At 44.4% G+C, this 20,826-nt stretch overlaps 2 protein-coding genes across 2 annotated transcripts in view; both read right to left on the reverse strand.

Annotated features, from left to right (window-relative positions):
- The window catches only part of LOC146340798 (uncharacterized), an 815,287-nt gene that overhangs the window by 130,832 nt on the left and 663,629 nt on the right, over positions 1-20,826 (reverse strand). The window lies entirely within an intron of this gene.
- TACR1 (tachykinin receptor 1) overlaps positions 1-20,826 on the reverse strand; it is a 95,692-nt gene that overhangs the window by 63,461 nt on the left and 11,405 nt on the right. The window lies entirely within an intron of this gene.

Here is a 20,826-nt window from a genome sequence, read left to right on the forward strand (position 1 = left end):
GAATAAGAACTGAAGACTCCTGCAATGAAGTTGCAACTGTGTCATCACAGTGCAACAGAAAATGGAGGTCCGGCATGTCCCATCCGCTGCTGTTCACCGACGCCAAGTGGCTGCAGCAGGGAGGGCGCGGGGAGAGCAATCCTGCCCCCTCCGCTCTGCTTCACTCCACGCACTGACACTGCTCATGTCCAGGCAGATCCCTCAAGCGACACTGTTGGCTTCTTTCCATAGGAAGGCGAATGGATCTTGTGTCTGGGTTTTGTGATTTATTAATCTCTGTGCTGCTTTTAAGGTTTTAGATTTTGGCCACAGTCTGACACAGAGTCAGGCATGCCAAAACCTGTTGTGTTCGGAGGGCTTCAAATCTTTAACTCTGTGCTGGATTCTGGTCTGTTGGTTTTAACTTCACCCATGCATTTTTCTTATCTTCTTGTGTCTCTGCAAGTCGCTTTAAGTATAGATGTCTTATAGAAGGGCAGGGCAGCCAAAGTAACCATCCACATTCAGTAAGCTGGTTGGAAGTTGGAGACCTCAATGGTTTTGTGTCTTGATCCAACCAGTAGGTCTGTGCTGTTGGGATGGAAAGGTTCCCTATTAGGTTGGTCACTTACAGATCACCCTAAAAGATGCAAATTATGCATATTTGCATAAAATTGCATATGCTAATATTTATGCATAGATACAAATTTAGACATAATGACTATAATGTAAATAGAAATACAGTACATCTCACCTGTGACCAGGTGAGCTGTGTGCCTGCTACTCCACCTGCTCTCCAGGTGCTGCTAACTGGATGGGCAACTTCAAGGCCCTGGCTGCGCTCCCTTCTTGGGATTCTTTCGCTTTAAAGATAAAGTCCGGACTTGGACTAGTGGACAACCCTTCAAATAAAGGACTGTCCTCTGTAAAAAGGGGCATGCGGCCACTCTGTTGCCTATATGGGAAGGTAATCTATATAGCTGAGTCTTCCAGTGTGGTGCAGTGGTTAGAGTGATGGACCAGGACTGGAGAGATTCAGGTTCAAATCCCTACTCAGCCACAAAGCTCCCTGGGCGACCTTGGGCCAGTCACGCTCCCTCAGCCAAATCTGCCTCATGGGGTATAAATGGGGTAGTGGGTAAGAACCATGTAGCTCCTTGGAGGAAAGATGGGGTGTAAGTGAAACGAATGGGTGGATCTTATGAAGAGACTTCTCCAAATGGGACTCTGCTCGACATCCCTCTAATAGGGACATCACCAGCCACCTCTCATACTTCCTTGACAAGAAAGCAAAGGGCACACACGAATTTCTTTTCACGAATAGCACGTGGTTCCTCCTGTACTTAGAACCCACGTGCAGTGGGTTCCCCCGTGACCATTCTGTGAGGTCTTAGCAACTCAGCCTTTGTCAGGGGGAGTGGAAGCTGTGCTGCCAATAGGCAGATTTCCAGCTACCTCCACTCCACCCCCTGCTCTTCTGGCCCAGTTCCCCCGGTCCAACCCCTGCCTTTTCCATCCCTCACCGGAGACCCTGAACCACGCCTATTTCCTCTTTTGCCAGTGGCTGTGGGGCAAGAAAAACCACACAGCCCTATGGCTAACTTGGATTATGTCCGTTGTTGGGATTCATGTAACCTGGGGGGGGGGGTAGGATTAAAAAAAAAAGTCAATCCCCCACCCCCAATGTGCATTGCTGGGAAATAATAAGGGCAGAAAAAATTAAGTGAGTTAGCCTGTGGAGAGATTGAATGGTAAAGACTTATACAACGCCATATACAGCAATGGTGCTACATAAATCACCAGCACCACCGTGATTCTGCTTCCCTCGACACAGAAAGAGATGGGAAGCCAGGCTGGGGGTTCAGAATGGGCATCACATGGTCTGAGCAACAAGAGATCATGTCTCTGATGATAAAATTGAAAGGACTGAGGTGTGACAAGGTCAAGGCAGGAGACTGGAAAGAACCACAAAGACTCTTGGGTTAAATTTCTCTAGTATGTTTATGGGAAGGTACAGGCATCCTGCTTCTCCCTCCTCTCTCTCTCTCTCTCTGTTATATTGTCAAAACATATCAGCATGCCAGCCGTAAGGAAGCACAATGGAAGCAGCTGGTTGCTAAGCCCAGCTAAAAACCTGGCCTCTGAAGGTATAATTATGTAGAGAAATATTTCACCTGAAGGCCTTTATTTCTTTCCCAGTGAAAACAGCAGTTTAATGTGTATTAAGTTAAAGCTTGGCGTATGCTTCTAGAATTGCCACCTTCTAAGAAGAGTGTCCTATATTATTCTGTCCTATTCCTGGGACATCCGTCTTGCAGAAAGTGGATGCTCAGCTTCCCACGTGGGTGCAGATGTGACGTGCAATTCTGTAAACTGCCAGCAGAAGCATCAGGGGCTCCAGTGTCTAGAATGCTCTTTCCAGAAAAGAAAGCACTTAGGGAAGAGTGGTTTCTGTCTATCCAGAGCCACCCAGGGGGTTTAGGGGCCTGGGGCAGGTGTGATGTTGGAGGCCTTGTTACAGCCTCCTTCAAGGACCCGTGCATGTGTGAGACTCTGGCGAATATGTGCCGCAAGCCAATGGTATGCATAAGAGCTGGGGGCAGGGGGGGCTGAGCAGCCCTGGATACAAGTAGGAGCTCAGTGAATCCACAGCCCCAGCAGGAGCTTAGTGCTTCCGCAAGCCTGCAACAGTTGCCTTGTAGCGTTATTCAGGGGTTGGAGAGGAGGAGAGAGAAGGACACTGTTTTTTCTTTCCCACCGTCCTGAAGCCTTCAAGCCCTGAAGCTGAGCACTTCATCGCTACCATACTGCAGGCTGCTCCAACACTTTGTACCACTCAAAAAAGTGTGTGGGGGGTGATTTAGATACATATATTACACACACAGAATGATGTGCTAGACATCTCAATCTCAGTGTTGCTGCAAGAAGAAGCCACTGGACAAGAGCTGAATACGCAAGCCGAACATGTGCTGCCAACCAGATTGTCCTTATCTACATGCCAACGCTCAGAATGCTCCAGACGTTTCAAGAGGCAAAACTTCCCTCTGCAGAAGCTATGCTGGTTCTTTTTCAGCAAGGCTTATTCTCTTTTCTATGTTTGACAATTCTAGCATCCCCTCTTTCAAAACTACAGCAACCAATTCTGGGCCACAATTAAGGCCTTCTGCCCTTCTATTAATAAATATAAAAGCATAAGAATAATTCTGATGCATCCATGTTGCAATGAGGGTGAAATAATTTTTCTTTTCTTTACTTTCCCCCAGAAAGAACGAAAGCGGTTTTTCTCATATCATGATAGACAGACACAACTCTTCTTCATTCCCATTAAGCTACCCAGGAGATACAGGGAAATTTAGCCCATTCTGTTCCAGGCTTCAGCAGCCATCCAGCACAGCTGCTCTTCTGGGTCACTCTAGGAGCCTTTGAGCTGCGTGTTTATTCCTTCGTATTGCTTTCCTTTGTTTTTTCTCAGGGAAAAGAAACCCAACCCTCCAGTAGCTTAAGGCTCAAGGTTTCTTCTTTTGCACTTCTGCATTTTCATCCCAGCTTCATCCGGCCTCTGCTACTAGTGGGTTACTTTTGCGGAAGATTGAACTCCCTTACCCTGCCTGCACATAGCTTCTGCACTCTCTCGCTCTCTTTGCACCTCTGCATTTTCATCCCAGTTTCATTCTGTGTGTGTGAGTGTGAGAGAGATTGAGATTGAGATTGAGAGAGAGAGAGAGAGAGAGAGAGAGAATGAACTATAACCCGCAGGGGCTTGGGACTGACTGAGAATGTTTAGCCATCATCCCTCCAAAGGATCAAGGAAAAGGGCTTTGATCTGACTTTAAAAGTTATCAGGGATGGAAAGGGCGGCAGCTTAAACACTTGATCATTTCCCTCATGGCAGCTTTTTGCAGTTTCTCCAAGGGACTGGCCATGTTGGAAGATTTAGGAGGGCCACAAAGGTCTGCCGCTAGGGACGGCTCAGAGATTGTGGCTTCAAGCGGGAGCAGGGCAGAGATGGGGCGGGGGGGCAACGCGCTTCTGCTTCCTAGCTGTGGTAAGTGGAAAACCTGTGCAGTGGAATCCAGGGGAGATGTGCTGAAAGGGACCCAGTCCCTACATCGTTCCGCCATAGTAAATGTGTTAGTCCTTTAAGGCGCAATGCGTCACCATCCTTTTGTATTGCGGCACTGGACTCACATGCACTTTGTCATCTACTGTAATCCTGAGAATCCTTCTTGGCAACGCGACAGCTTAGCCAATTATTCCTCTCCTCCCTCGCCGTGTCCTGATCACTGGTGGGGTGTGCAGCAACGAGCAAGGATCCTGTTCCCGTCAGCAAGACTGCTTTGTGTTGGAGCGCAAAAGCTAAAACTGTGACTGCTGCATCACAGCCATTAGGCGGCCTTCACTACAACACAGCAATTTGTAATTACAGCACAGCAATTGCCTGCAGCAATTCCAAAAGCTGGAGATGGGAAACATTTCTGAGGAAAATTGGCCAGCTTCATCGAAATGCTTGTTTCACATATGCTAAGAGAGCACATCATGACCCTTAATGTCTGATGGGCAGGAGCTGATGCTTTTCTCACAAAATTAAGGTATACAATGCATCAGGACTTTGCTTGTATGCCAAGTCAGCTTGTGACGCTGGAAGTAGTAGCTGAATGGCGAAACACACACACCAGTGCAAGAGGCATGATGTGCTTCTACCCCTTATCGGTGGCTCACAGCTAATCCGTCTGTTAATTATCCACTGCTTTCAGCATCTTGAACAAGTGGGCTTTGAAGTTATCCCAAGGACAACATTTGACAGTCTGATTGTGAAGGATGGCTGGGCCTGGACCCAACAACCGTGCAAGGTAGGACAGGCGAAACCTGGCCACAAATCCCCACAATAACCTAGTAGCCCTCCACCATGGCCAGTGAAATTAGCACTGAAGTTAGGCAGAACATACACACCAACTAAAAGTTGGGAAATGTTTATTAAGGGAAAGAACAATGGGGAAGGGAAGGGAAGAGGCGGTAGGTTGCACAGGAAATTACAAGCAAGGTTACAAGTGCAAAAATACTCAAGAATGCCGAGAGCCTTTCTACGCACCCCCAAGAACAAAACAATAAAGCTAGCTAGTCTGTCCTATACATACCAAAGCGTGGGCCTTCCAGGTTAGTCTCCAGGCTGCGACGCACCCCCAAAACCATCAGGGCAAAAGATCTCAGAGATCCTTCTGTATATTAGAAATGATCACAGATCACCATTTAATCTTCGTAATGAACTGTTGCAAACCCACTCCCTAACTGAAGGGACTCTGGGCAACCTGCCCCCCCTTCCATCAGACCTTAATGGAAGGTCATGGGGCATGTTGGGAGATGGTCTGCAATAGACAGCTGTAGCTCAGCAGCTCAGTGAGAACAGGGCCGGCCCAAGACGTGAGCACAGGACCCACGGCTGGCCAAGTTATCTTGGCACCTGAGGCAGAACATCTCAAAAGCGCATCTTTCTGGAAGTAAGCATACAATAACAATAAATTAAATAACTCACAATTTACTGCCCTCCTATGACACCCCACATCAGGTGCCTAAAGCAGCTTTTCTCTGTACTAAGGCCAGCCAGGGCCACACTTGATGAAAAATGGTAGTCCTTGATCAGCAAGTAGACTGAGCTATATTTATCTGCAGCTCCAAGATGAATGGGCCCGACACCAGGCACAAAGACCTACGATGCCAGATATTTCTCCCTAAAGGAAAAGGAATCACACAATACTCACACCACTTTTTCTCATTTAAATATTTTATCGTGGTTTTGCAAATTTCCATGACAACGAAGTATCCCTCAAGTGCGACGTACGTACAGCTGGCTCCTCATTCAATACAAAAGAAAACAACTGGAATCAATAAAGCGGTTTGTTCATTCCTTGCATCTAGAAGTCGATAGCGTGGCTGGATAGATGAAAGAAGACAGCTCCTCCCAACCCCTACAGAGGCAAGACGAATGCCTTACACATTTATGAGGCACCATCCATCCCAGAGGGCCCCGATATGTTTCTCAAACAAAAGGTAACATGTGGATAAAGAATAACAAAGATGGCCACCCCTTTTCACATTAGAATTCCCAGATCTTTGCTAGTCATGTAAAGAAATGACTGTTTCTCTTGTTGTCATTGCGCCATCAGTGTCTACTGCGCTTTAACAAAAATGGCAGCTTCCTGTCTTGAAGAGCTTAAAATCTAATTTCAACAGCTGAGAGGGACACGGAAGGAAGAGCTGGGATTGCTTGTGGAAATCGGTATTTAAGAATCTGAATATGAGCTGGCCAGCTCTGATTTGGAATGACATAGAAGGACAGCAAAATGTTAGTGATTTAATTTATTTTTATGGTACCTCCTGGACTCATCTGTGGATCAGAACTGATTTATTTCCTGGCTTTTACACACCCCAAATGTTCCGACGCAGCTAAAACCATATCAAAATATGCTTTTAAAATGTGCATAAAATATGCTTAGAAATCTTTTTTATCTGCACTTCAATGCTAATTTTTAGGGGATATTTTAAAAAATTATAGATTAATGCAGAAACAGAGTGGGATGGACTTAGGGGTGAATGCAAGCAAAAGTGATATGGACCAGAAATAAGACATTCACCCATCCCTAGCAAGATGCACAGATAGCGAGGAATAAATGAGGAACACATTCACTTGCAGTCCTGGTGCAGCCAAGATTGGAAGGGCTGCCTCAGCTGAAATCCCCTCTTCTGTAGAACGGTGTAAGCTGCAGCAATCGGAATGCTGGATTCCTGCCCATTTCACTGTCTCAAAGAATAGGCTATACTGATGCTAAGTAAATGATAAAGATGCGATATGCTGATAATGGAACAGTAACTGGTTAAAGAACAGAAAGCAGAGAGTAGTAATAAATAGGGATGTACAAATCCCTTACCTTGCCTTCCTTATCCTTTTCTCTCAATTTTCCTCCCTGTACCGTTTTCCCTTTCATATTTATATACTGAAAAATGAACAAATGAAACTTTCATCAACTTGCCAAGCTTCACAAATCACATCTTTCTCAAGCCCTGATGGAACTACATTTAAGCGCTAAAACACGTTACTTTAAAGACATAGGTGCTAGCTTCTTTTTTACTCTAGGGTAAGTGTAGGAGTTCAGATCTGGATTGGGGGTTGGACTTGATGGTCTTGTAGGCACCTTCCAACCCTACTATTCTATGATTCTATGATTGGGAACCTAGCATGGGGGGTAATGGGCTTTAATCACCCCCCCATGATCTCAATCTGGATTGGGACCCTGTGCCTGCCATATATATTGCCAAATACCAATCTCTTGGCTTTAATGGATCAGTATTTGGCAATATAAATTGCAGACATGCCCCCACTTTGCCAATCCATATTGGGGCTGCAGTGGAAGGCGAAGGGTTAAAGCTGCTTTATTCCCCCCCCCCACCCAAAATGCAGGATTGGGACCTGATCTGAATCAGGACCCCTGCACTTATTCTAGAGTAATGATGATGATGATGATGATGATGTAGCTGCTTGCTATGTTTTTAAAGTAGAGTGGGCTTTGCGTCTAAGCATGTGCAACTGAAATAACTGCGTATTACATTCTTATTTATCCCTGTATCCACTCCCCCCGCTCAATTTAGACTGTAAGCTCCTTGGGGCTCTGTAAATCTGAACCATCAGCAGCTCCTGTCTGCCCTTGCCAGCAGCACTGAGCATCCCAACCCTCTTGGATCTTCGTATCTTTAAAAATACTTATCACATTTAAACTAAACTGTGATAAAATTATAACAGCAGCCAGCATATAGGGCAAGGATTCTTGGATACTTGGTTTAAGGGCTGTCTCTAAGCGGAAAAAACTCAAGCTCCACCCAGGGCCTCTGGTGGACACCGGGGGGGGGGGGGACTCCAGTCAGTGCCTGCACAAGAAGACGTTTCCCTTTCTTGGAAATGTTTCCAATATCCATGCTGAGGGGCATGTCCGGATACGTTAGGCTGCTAATTGGGATGCTATTCCACCTGTCTTTAAAGACCTGTACTGGCTGCCAATTGTTTTGGGGGCTCAGTTCAAGGTGCTGGACATAACCTTTAAAGCCCTGAATGGCTTAGGACCTGGCCATCCAAGGGACTGCCTGTCTTGCCATGAACCTGCCCAGGTACGAAGATCTGCTGGAGAGGCCCTTTTCAGGGCACCATGACCCACAGAGGCCTGTTTGTTGGGCACACGTGAAAGGGCTTCCTCCTGTGCTGCCCCCAAACTATGGCATGCGCTCCCTCAAGAACTACCACTGCCCCCCCCCAGCCTTTAGAGAGGGCATGAAGCCTTTTAAAACATGTAGTTTTATTGTTTTTAATGTTCTTGTTTTTATTGTTTTAAATTGTTGCATGTTGCCTTGATGGCTTTTTAGCAGATGAAGTGGTATACAAATGTTAATAATAAATAGATAAATAATAGCTGTCAAAATGGCCATAATAATCATGACTAGCAGTGTGTGTCTGTGTGTGTGTTGCAAGGATCTGCAGTTGGGGAATGGAATGAATCTCAAAGCACTGTGCACATGGAGACAAGTTCCACTCCCCCAGGTCCTTGTTGGGGAGAATTGAGCCAAAATTGCCACCACATGCAGTGCATAAGTTCCCCCCCCCATAGAAGCAAATGGTAGCCATTCACTTCTATGGGAGCAAGTAAAAGGATTCCCCTGAGAACACCACACTAGGCTGGGGGCAAAATCAGCTTTGTGCCCCCTTTGAACACCATTTTTTGGCCATGCAAGAGTATGAAAGAAGTGGGGTTGTCAACCAACCAGAAAAAAACAATAGGCCGGACACAGGTAAATCACACCCTCCCCCCAGACACACACACTTAACTGTCTGAATTAGAGGCTACAACTACAAGTGCAGCACACCTGGGATGAGGGATGTAGCAACCAGGGTTAGTATCCCTAGACAGAACGGTACATGAACAAAGTCAGCTATTTGTCCAGTGGCAACTGACTATGGTGCACACGTAGCCCCTTGGTAAGTTGGCTGTCTGTATTGTCCTACTGTAGAAGCAGAAAAAAATAAGGTCTTTGACTCTTGGCCTAGACCGGATAATAAAACTTTGTACACAATATAAGAAAGAGTTCAGTTAGGTGTCAAAAAAATGTACGTTAAAGTAACACTGAATGGATTGGGGGTTGGACTCGATGGTCTTAAAGGCCCCTTCCAACCCTACTATTCCATGATTCTATGACTGTTTCAGTGCATTCCAAGAAAGAAAATAAGATAATGGCTGATTGTGCACATTTGATATCAAGAGTCAATATGTAACTTCCTCTTCAGCAAACGTTTGAGGCTTAATGAACATTATCTTTCTTAATGTAACTGTGTTGTTTGTAAGGTTTTTGTAAACAAGTAGAATTGTGACTGCAGCTTGTACTATAAATATATCTGCTTGAGGTTAGTTCAGAGAGGACGTCTGAACTGATGGGGAATCTCTGTCGGTCTGCACTCCTCCCAGCATGCTGAATAAAAGACTTTCCTACTTACTAAGCAAAGCTGAAAGTGAAGACTGGTTTTCTTCTGAGTGAGGAGAGCCTTACCACTTGCTTGCTGGTTCCTTGGATTTCTGATCAAGACCAGAAGTGTGGTTGGAATGTTTCTCCTTACTGTTTGGCACTGCAGTACAGACAGCTGGCTCACCAAGGAATACATGCAGACCATGGGAATTTACTACTTGGCAGATGATAGTCTGCGTTCCCAAAGGGCTCCCTTCCCCCATGTGGAGCTGCCTAGATGTTAAGCTCAACTCTGAGCCCCTGCTCTTAGCACCCCCCCCCCACCTAAAGGCAGGCAGATGGTGACCGAAGAGGGGTCCTGCTTGGCTGCAGCACCCTGCTGCAGAATGCCACCTCTGGGGGGCTTGCTGGTGCCGTAAACTCTTTTATATGCCCAGGTGGTTTAGCTTGGTGAGTTTTTTATTAGCCTGGGAAGTTATTGCTGCTCTTTTAAAAAAATGTGTTTTATTGTTAGGTATTTTATTGTATTTTACTGTCTAATTCTTGTAATTTAAGAGAACGATTTAAGAGAAGCGAATACATATTTTAAACAAACAGATCTACATTCACCCCCGGAGAACTGATTTCATACAGGCAGATGTCTGAGGGATGAGTCCTGAGGTTGCTGAGCTGGGCCCTGGGACAAACTAAGGCCGATGAGCCGCTGAAGTGCCCTGCGCCTTACAGCCACACACTGTTGACATTAAGAGACCAAACAGATGAGGCCCCAAGTCCTTAAAACAATAGGTGAGGGGGGCAGCCGCAGGGGAGCCTTGGGTTGTATCCAATATTAGTCTTACTTAGAGTACACTGGACAGCCATCTGTCAGGGATGCTCTGACTTGGATTCCTGCATTGAGCAGGGGGTTGGACTAGGGATGTCAGAGAATTTCTCCATGAATCTTGGGGAGGCCGAATGCCAACTTTGAAAATCTAGCCGTGATAGGCTACGTAAATTGTTACGTAGCCTATCACGTTTTGTTTTTTTCATAACTTTTTTCTTTCGTGGCCGGGGAGAAGGGGCGCTCCCCCCCCAGCCAGAATTTCAGTGGGGAGGGATGGGGTGCCTCCCCCCCGGCCTGAATTTCGGCCGGGAGGGGCAGGGCGCCTCCCCACCTGCCAAGAATTTCGGGGGGAGAAACGGAGCACCTCCCCCCCCCCCGAAAACAGCTGCGGGACCAGGTAAGGGACTTTCGTCCATCCTTAGACTTGATGGCCTTGTAGGCCCCTTCCAACCCTACTATTCTATGATTCTATGATTGGATACAACCCCTTGGCTTGATAATTCCAGGGGTATCATTGTGTCCTTACTGTTTCTCTTCCCGTAAGAATGCCCAGCATGACTTGCGTCCTTCCTTCTGCTTGATTCCTGTGGAAATATGCCAGGCATGTTGCCATGTTCTTCTCTGCTTCCATTGAATAGCACAGAGGAACAGTTCCAAATAAGTCTATTCCCTAATCCAGGATGAGCCAAACACCAAGGATGCCAGCCAGCTGGTCCATTCACTTTTGCAGCTGCCATGGCAAGACCAAACAGAACCAAGCCGGTTGGCACGTAGGATGTTTCCTATGTGGAAGACAGCTCTAAATGCCAAGACTTTTCCTCGCCTTTGTCTGCCTATTTCCCTGGAAAAGTGCAGTGATGATATATGGCATTTACAGAGCGCTTTAGACAGCTCATGAAGGTAGGTCAGTATTTCTGCCACTGAATGTCAGACAAGGGGGCTGAGGGAAGCTGCTTGCCTCAGTCCATCTACTGGTAGGGATGTTGGAGATTTTCGCCACGGATTCCAGGGAGGCTGAATGCCAGCGCATTCAGCCCCCCAGAATCCATGGCGGAACGAAGCCACCCACCCCACCACCCCGCGAAATGGGCCCAGAACAGAGTCTACCTCTGCTGGCCATTCCAGTGCTCTTTGAATGGCAGCCATGTCTGTGGCTGCCATTCACCTCCTTTTCAAATGGCCGTGGTAGGCTACGTAAATATATACGTAGCCTAACATGGCAATAGGCAGGAACGCAAATGGCGGCAGCTACAGCGGCCGTTTGCGTTCCTGCCTACTGCTGTGATAGGCTACGTATATATTTACGTAGCCTATCACGGCAAAAGACAGGGATGCATATGGCGGCAGCTACAGCGGCTGCCATTTCTGTTCCTATTGCCAAGATAGGCTACATATATATTTGTAGCCTATCACGGCAAAAGACAGGAATGCATATGGCGGCAGCTACGGCCGCCGCCATTTGCGTTCCTGCCTATTGCTGAAATAGGCTATGTATATATTTACGTAGCCTATCACGGCAAAAGACAGGGACGCAAATGGCGGCAGCTACAGCGGCCACCATTTGCGTTCCTGCCTATTGCTGTGATAGGCTACGTCTATATTTACGTAGCCTATCACGGCAAAAGACAGGGATGCAAATGGCAGCGGCTACGGCAGCCGCCATTTGCGTTCCTGCCTATTGCCGAGATAGGCTATGTATATATTTACGTAGCCTATCACGGCAAAAGACAGGGATGCATATGGTGGCAGCTATGGCGGCTGCCATTTGCGTTCCTGCCTATTGCCGAGATAGGCTATGTATATATTTACGTAGCCTATCACGGCAAAAGACAGGGATGCATATGGTGGCAGCTATGAAATCTGATCTCATTTTTTGATCAAGTAACCTCCCTTGTATACCGTGGGAATGCTGTAGACATCATATACCTCGACTTCAGCAAAGCTTTCGACAAAGTGCCCCATGATCTCCTGATGAGCAAACTAGCTCAAAGTGGGCTACAGGAAACAACGATCCGGTGGATCCACAGTTGGCTACAGACTCGGACTCAAAGAGTGCTTATCAATGGGACCTTCTCCAACTGGGGAGAGGTAATGAGTGGGGTACCGCAGGGCTCAGTCCTGGGCCCAGTGCTCTTCAACATTTTTATTAATGACTTGGAGGAGGAGGTGCAGGGAATGCTGATCAAATTTGCAGATGAAACAAAATTGGGCGGGATAGCTAATACTTTGGAAGACAGAAACAAAATTCTAAGTGATCTGGATAGACTGGAGCGCTGGGCAGAAAACAACAGAATGACATTTAATAGGGACAAATGCCAAGTTCTGCACCTAGGAAAAAGAAACCAAATGCACAGTTACAAGATGGGGGATACGTGGCTCAACCACACTACAAGCGAGAAGGATCTTGGAATTGTTGTCGATCACAAGCTGAAGATGAGTCAACAATGTGATGTGGCTGCAAAAAAGGCAATTGCTCTTTTGGGCTGCATTCATAGAAGCATCGCTTCCAAATCCCAGGAAGTACTAGTTCCCCTCTACTCAGCACTGGTTAGGCCTCATCTGGAGTACTGTGTCCAGTTCTGGGCACCACACTTTCAGAAGGATGCAGACAAACTGGAGAGGGTTCAGAGGAGGGCGACAAAGATGATCAGGGGACTGGAAACAAAGCCCTATGAAGAGAGACTGAAAGAACTGGGCATGTTTAGCCTTGAGAAGAGAAGACTGAGGGGAGATATGATAGCACTCTTCAAGTACTTGAAAGGTTGTCACAGAGAAGAAGGCCAGGATCTCTTCTTGATCATCCCAGAGTGCAGGACACGGAATAATGGGCTCAAGTTACAGGAAGCCAGATTCCGGCTGGACATCAGGAAAAACTTCCTGACTGTAAGAGCAATACGACAATGGAACCAATTACCTGGGGAGGTGGTGGGCTCTCCCACACTGGAGGCCTTCAAGATGAGGCTGGACAGCCATTTGTCAGGGATGTTCTGACTTGGATTCCTGCATTGAGCAGGGGGTTGGACTCGATGGCCTTGTAGGCCCCTTCCAACCCTATTATTCTATGATTCTATGTCTCCGATTTCGATAATAATTTTTTTTCACATTTTTGTGAACATTTTTTTTTTAGAGAGCTTCAGCTATTGGGCAGTATGGAAATGAAATAAATAAATAAATAATCAGTCAGCTGAGCTCTTGTAATGCATGGCGATTAGAAATTAATTAGCCAGCTGTTCAGTAATATTTGGGACCTTCTTTGATAGACAATGCATTACCAATCTTTCATCTGGATGCCCTGGAAAATTAGTCAGAAGAAGATGAATCATATGACATCTCAAATCAGTAGAAATTACAATATAAATTTAGATAGATGCATTAGCGTTTCAGGGACTCTGAACTTACACGGACACAATGTAATTTTGAAATGTAAGTCTCAAAAACCTGCCCCGGGTACTTCTGCTGGTAGAACATCTTGAAAGCATGACTGTTCTATGAGCTCATATATTCTTAAGAGAAATCAAATAAGAAAGCAAAGTACCATAACTGGGAAGAAATCACATGGGCTTTAGGGAACACATTCTGTTAAACAGAAAGTATAGATTTTGTCTTTCAATATCTTATAATCTTTGAGTAAGAACTTTGAAAGCGTGTTGCTGCTCAAGCAACAGAAGAGATTTGAATAAAATGCAGATTGAACTAATTTTAGGTAAAACTGTATGGTTCAATTTACTAGATATGACTCTGCTAACATGAGATGTACAAGGGTAGATTAAAAAAAAACACACACCCAGATTTTTAGTGTCTGGGCCACAGTCTGGTTTCTACCAATCCTACAGTAGTTTCCAAATTCTTTAACTTGTTCCAATATGTTCCACCTTAATGTCAAGTGAAAGCTTTTCCATGACTTAGAGAGAGACCCCCGCCACATAATTCTAGATTTTACATAGTTTATGATCACAATACTCTGGAAAGGCCCATCAAAGTTGCTTTAAATCCAGTTAAAAATATTATCATGGCATCATCTACATATAACAACAATGAGATTGTCTTAAACCATGTTTTGGTGGGTACACTTCCACCACCAGCAATGATGGAACCAAATAATTAAGAAATAAATTAAATGAAAAGCAGGGCAAAATACAACCATGTTTTACACCCCTATTTGTCATGATCTGATTTGACAATTGGCCTATCGACCGCAGCAGACTTGAAGACGTGTTTGAGTATACAAATTACAAATAAGAAACAACACATCTCTATCCATTTTTTTTTCTAATTTACCCAACAGTAATTTTCTTTAAATAGCATCAAAAGTTCAAATCAATTAGCACTGTAAACAATTTCCCTCAGCTTGGTTTAATGTGTTTCTCTGTTAAATGGGCCAACTAGGGATGGACGAAAGTCACTTACCTGGTCCCGCAGCTTGCTTCGTGGTGGGGGGGAGGCGCTCCGTTCCTCCCCGCCAAAATTCTGGCTGGGGGGGAGGCACCCCGTCCCTCCGGCCAAAATTCTGGCTGGGGGGGAGGCGCCCCGTCCCTCCGGCCGCAAATCCTCCTGGCCGGCTGGGACGCAAATGGCAGTGGCCATAGCCGCCGCCATTTGCGTCCCTGCAGTCAGCCGCGTGATAGGCTATGTAAATCCTTACGTAGCCTATCACGGCTGACTTTGGGGGGGGGAAGCGCGTACACAAATGGCGGTGCCCATGGGCGCCATTTGCGTTCCTTATTTGGGCACGTATAGTCTACGTAAATATTTCTGTAGACTACGGCGAAAATAAGGGCAATGCTATTATTTGCGTACGCACTTCCCCCCCTCCAAAGTCAGCCGTGATAGGCTACGTAAGGATTTACGTAGCCTATCATGGTGTTTTTTGAAAATTTAGCCATGATAGGCTACGTAAATCTTTACATAGCCTATCACGTTGGTTTGTTGTTTTTTTTTACTGGGAAATGGCGGTGGCGGCAGCCCGTCAGAAGACCGGCCGCCGCCGCACCGCCGCCAGGGACATTCGACAAAGGTAAGTCCCAATCCGGGGAGGGGCGGACCGTTTCTCCACCAATTTCGGGGGGCCGAATGCGTTGGCATTCGGCCTCCCGGAGATTCGTGGAGAAATTCTCTGCCATCCCTAGGGCCAACACAATACAATGATCCAATGTGGATTTATTATCATTCAATTTATTCTTGTCCCCAAGTGTCATAATCTGCCATCCAAGTTAACAATTTTTTAGACAAGTACCTTGTATATAGTTTCCCCATGATGGGAAAAAAAACCCTTATTGGACAGTAATTAACCAGAACCTGTGGATCTCCCTTTTTAAAAATAGGAATTATAATTGCCTGGCTGTTTAGGCCGGCATTTGGGGTGGGCTGGGGTTTTTTAGAGCAGTGTTGTTTTGTTATATTTTTGTTGTTGTTGTTCAGTTGATTATGTAAATTTGTTATTAGTATTGTATGCCGCCTAGAGTGGCTGGGTAGCCGGCCAGATGGGTGGCTAATAAATCTAATAAATAAACAATAAATAAGGAACTACCCAGTCTGATTAATAATTGTAAAAAGAGTCGCAAGATGAGATGTGCTTTCAGCATTTCAGGTGGTATAGAATCTGGGCCTGGAGATTTCCTCACTTGAAGGGCGCAGTCCTACTGACATAATCAGCAGCCTCCATCAGGGCAGATGGAGAACGGAGGAGATCTTCTCCTCCACGCCTCATCTGCCCTGCATTTGTAGCTAGACATTGATTTTCATGCATCTACCTGCGGCTTCAGGTGGCCTGGAGCCTGGATAGAAAGCTGTCTAAAACAGCTGCTGCGGTCACCTCCCTGGCCCTGGGAATGCCCTGTTTTCGCCCTCTCCACGCTTCATTTAAAAGTGCGGAGACGGCAGCATGGAAAGAACTACACTGGCTATGAGGGGGAGGGGCAGAGGGACACAGTTCTGGGAATTGAAGTTGGAACACCTCGGTTCTCAGAAACTGAAAAATCCTTTGGCCATCTAGACACTGTCTAGTGGCATATGATTGCTTTCTCTGTTGTTTAATAAGATTTTTAATCAGTTGGGGACAGTCAGGAGAATCCAAAGATAAATAGTTCTTACTTCATAAGACTAAATGAGGAAATGGAGGTATCATAAAAAATTCTAGAAAAATAGGTTTCCCACACTTTACCTGAACTCAAACCATCAACTTTTTTAAGCACCTGTAACTAAAACACCAAATGATGTATTATTATTTGTTAGTACAGCATTTAGCAATAGTTCCCATTTCTCTGTTTGTGACACACTTCTACTTTTAGCTATAACACTTCTATATTTCTTTTTATTTTATAATATTCTGTCAGAAGACTATTTCATTTATTTTTATGATGAAAATAATACAAAGAACAAATCTGATTTTTCAGATGTTGACAATCTCTTGTCATACCAAGGTTTTAATCTTTCATGCTTAACTGTACTAGTTTGTTTTTCCAGGGCTATTTGAATTATCCAAATAAGATTAGCATAAGATTGCAAAGTGTTGTCAATATGTTGAGCTTTGGTTATCTGTTCTTTTAACATATTAGAGATAGGAGAGTTAAGAATCTCTATTATCATTTCATCTACAACTTTTGTCCATCTAACTTATTTATAATAAGGAAAATTATCCAAATCCAAAATAGGATGAGAATGAAGGGAGCAGGATTTTAAAAATAATAATTCTGGTAATTAATGGGAAGTTATCATTATCTGTGCAATCTATGAAAACAATCACGAATTTGGAATTTCAGCTGGGAGAAAATAAAAACATAGTCAACAACACTGCTGCCTCTTATAGAAGCGAATGTATATTCACCAGAAATATCATGAGGTAAAGATCCATTGAGAATGATTTTATCAAAACAAATAGAAAATTTAATTAAACAAACCCCAGCCAGGTTTATCTGTAAAACTTTAGAGGACACTAGCTGATATACCCGGCGTTGCCCGGGCTGTAATTTTGTCATAGGCCCTATTTGTTAGAAACACATTAAGGTAGAAACACATTTGTTAGAAACACATTAAGGTTTTTCAGAAGACTTTCTTCCCTCACATTTTTTCCCTTTCTCCTTTAATTTTTATTTACATACCTTTATACACTTTTATATAATTTCTAGATTTACTCTATATAGGTTACTAGCTGATATACCCGGCATTGCCCGAGATGTAATTTTGTCATAGGCACTATTTGTTAGAAACACATTAAGGTAGGTTTACGCTTCTTGGAAAGGCCCCATAAGAAAGGTGACAAGTTGAATCCACCAGACTTGATTAAAAAAGCAAAACAATTATAATGAGCAGATTGAATTAAAAACACTACTAAAAATGCAAGAGACTGAATCTGTAAGCACTTCTACAATATAATCCACACTGAATCTCATACCACTATTAAAATGTTCAGCAGGGGCTTCCTTGCTGGATATATTGCAGGAAGAGGGGAGAGAAACTAAATGCTCCCCACAGTCAGAAAAGAAACCTTGAGTAAAGGGGAGGGAACAAACGGCAGCCAGCCAATCCAAGGTGAAGGAAGTCAGAGTGAATGGGAGAGAGACCAATAGAATGAAAGATGACCAATAGGATGACTGGTAGCTGAAATCAGAAACCTGGCCTGTGCCATGATTGAGAGGGTGCACTTGTTAGTAAGGGAAAGTATAAACAAAGTAATAATGTAACCCAGTGACTCCTGTCATACACTCCGGCAAGTGAGAATGTGAACTAAAAGCGGCAGCAACTCTAGGGCCCAAATGGCAGGCTCAGTGGCCCCTGCAATGTGATTAGGCCCAGGGCAGCTCCCCCTTATGCCCTGTCTTACAGACAGTCCTGCAGCCAGCCACAAACACACAAACCCACACACAATTTTTGACTTTTATATATATAGAAAATTGTATACGGAAGAAAACCTTCAACGGAATCATTAAAATTACATAGTTTGGATTGTGTCAGAGAAGAGTCACCCCTTCAATTTTTGCATTAAAATCTCAGCAACCCTACAGGGAAGATTTCTTTGCACTGTTCATTTAAGAAGGCCTTCTTGTCTCTCCTTGCTATTCCCTGGAACTCTGCATTCAGTTGGATATATCTTCCCCTTTCTCCCTTGCTTTTCGCTTCCCTTCTTTCCTCATCTACTTGTAAAGCCTCATCAGACAGCCACTTGGCTTTCTTGCATTTCTTTTTCTTTGGGATGGATTGAGTTGCTGCCTCCTGAACAATGTTACGGACCTCTGTCCATAGTTCCTCAGGCACTCTATCAGGTCTAATCCCTTAAATCTATTCGTCACCTCCACTGTATATTCAGTGAAGAAAGACCTGTCTCCTTTTTTGTTTTGTTTTGCTACATTGCTCTATAAGATGCAGTATGAATGACAATACTTCTGAGGTTTGTACATGGTGCCCCATTCTACACATCTAACCCTACTGGGCTTTCAAAACCTAGCTAAAATAAAAACAGGGTGAGACCCACAGGTTTGCACAAACAGGTTTGCACAAATTCGAGGAGGAGTCGGAGGAGTCTAGAAGTGCTGTATTTTTAGAAAATAACTGATTTAGTTTTATTGGAATTGCTGGGAAGACCACGGAGAACTTGTGAACTCGCCTCTCTCCAAATAATGTAGGATGCTTTGTTATGAAATTCGAGGTGAAGAGTAACTGAAAATACTTAATGATAAATAATTAACAGTTTGAAAATGTAAATAAGTAAAATGTAGGAATTGCATTAAAGGGAAGACACACAAAGACACAAGCAAGTTCACAATGAATTCTGGGTAACTTCTGAAAACAAACAGAATGCTGAGCTAAAGCCCATTGCTCAGGGCCAGGGAGTTATTTGAGGGATGAAGAATGGTAAGATTTGATAGCCAGGGCCACAGGTTAGCTAAGGTGAAGTGCAAAATCTTGTTGCTGTATTATCCAAGGATGAAAATATGTTTGAAGTTTTTGCTTATCAATTAATGAGTGAAATATATTGCATAAGACACAGACATAAAGAAACACCCTTTATATATAGATGTCTAGAGATATTTGTGTACTCAGGTTTAATTAGTAAATTCTGGGTAAGGAGTTGTTTCCTTAAAGATATCATTTAAAATTAATTTCATCTAGCCTGAAATATACATACTAAGCATTTTTTGTATGTTTTAATCTTGTAGGATTTTTTAAATTAATACAGAGAGCCTAAAAATATATGGGACAGTAGATTATATTAATAATGAAATAATATAGATGTGGTGGGCAGATTGGCTTCTTATCATCTAGAAGCTCACAGGGCCTAGGTATCCATTAGCTGAACAGATTATTCAGAGCTGAATAGGAATCTTCATTGTTATACAAGAGCTCTCCTTTTACACTATTAGAACTAGACATCTCTGATAACAAGAAATGTTTAGGAAATATTATTTCCTGTTAAGCTATTAAGATCTTAAAATCTTTATCAATGCTCTCCTTTGTAAGAAGGATAATTTTTTAAAATCTTATGCAATGTATTTTGATGCGATAATATATATGTAAATAAAAATTAATCCCATTTTTTCCACTTGCTAATTGTTGGTATAAAACCAAAAGTTGTACTTATCTAAAACAATTTTTGGTGTATGCTTTTTTTTTTTTTTTAAGTGTATTAATCAGCTATAGATAGTTAACTGGCAGCCAAAGGCTTCCTGAACATTGGAGCTGTAGTTTGATAATACTCAGCAAAGGCCAAACTCGTAACATATCCACGCCTCTTGGCCATGGTGGCTCTGCAGAAGGCCCGTGCTCAAGCAGCACATCCCTGAGTACCAGCTGCAGGGGAGGGCTATTGCCTCCACGCCCTGCTTGTGGGCATCTGAGTGGTGGAAGCAGGAGCCTGGACCAGACGGGCCTTTGGTCTGACTCAGCAGGGCTCTTCTTGTTCATCCCCCCGTGCACACTTGTGTTCCAGATATAAAGCCATTCTCTTCTCCTCAGACATAACTGAGGAAGACCTGGGTTTAAACAGATGGGTTTGCTGCCACCACATCATGTAGTTTGAGCCATTGGTACTGGATACATGTGAAATAATTACAACCAAGCCGTGTCCGGGCACGGGGTGAAAGTGTGGAAGGGGGGTCATGTGTATCCAACCTCCACACACTCGTGATAAGTCTGAGGGACAAACCAGATGTGACGTTAAATGTATATCCCCATTTAAAGTGCACATTTTTAACAATGCAAATAGCAGCCATGGGGAAGGCTGTGTTTGTGACCGTTATTGGGATCACAGCAGGCAGGGAGGGGCAGTTTAACTCTTTCCTCCTCTGGCAAAAATTGCCACTTCAAAGTTTCTGCGTGCATTGGGAGGACAGCTCCCATTGGCACCAGTGGGCTACAATGAAGGCATGGTGGTCAGCCACCCATGATCCCCCTCTCCAGTAGCATCGGAGGAAGGCTCCAGAGTTCCACAGAAGCAGAGTTTCCCCAGGCGCGTGCTGCACGGTTGGTAAGCCCACCCCAAAGAAATGCCTCCAGAGCAAAGGGAAATGCCCCTGGGTGCAAGGCAAGCAAAA

This window comes from Heloderma suspectum, chromosome 6 (genome assembly GCF_057233095.1).
Source record: "Heloderma suspectum isolate Gila_16-S chromosome 6, 16-S_ref, whole genome shotgun sequence".
Taxonomy (NCBI): domain Eukaryota; kingdom Metazoa; phylum Chordata; class Lepidosauria; order Squamata; family Helodermatidae; genus Heloderma; species Heloderma suspectum.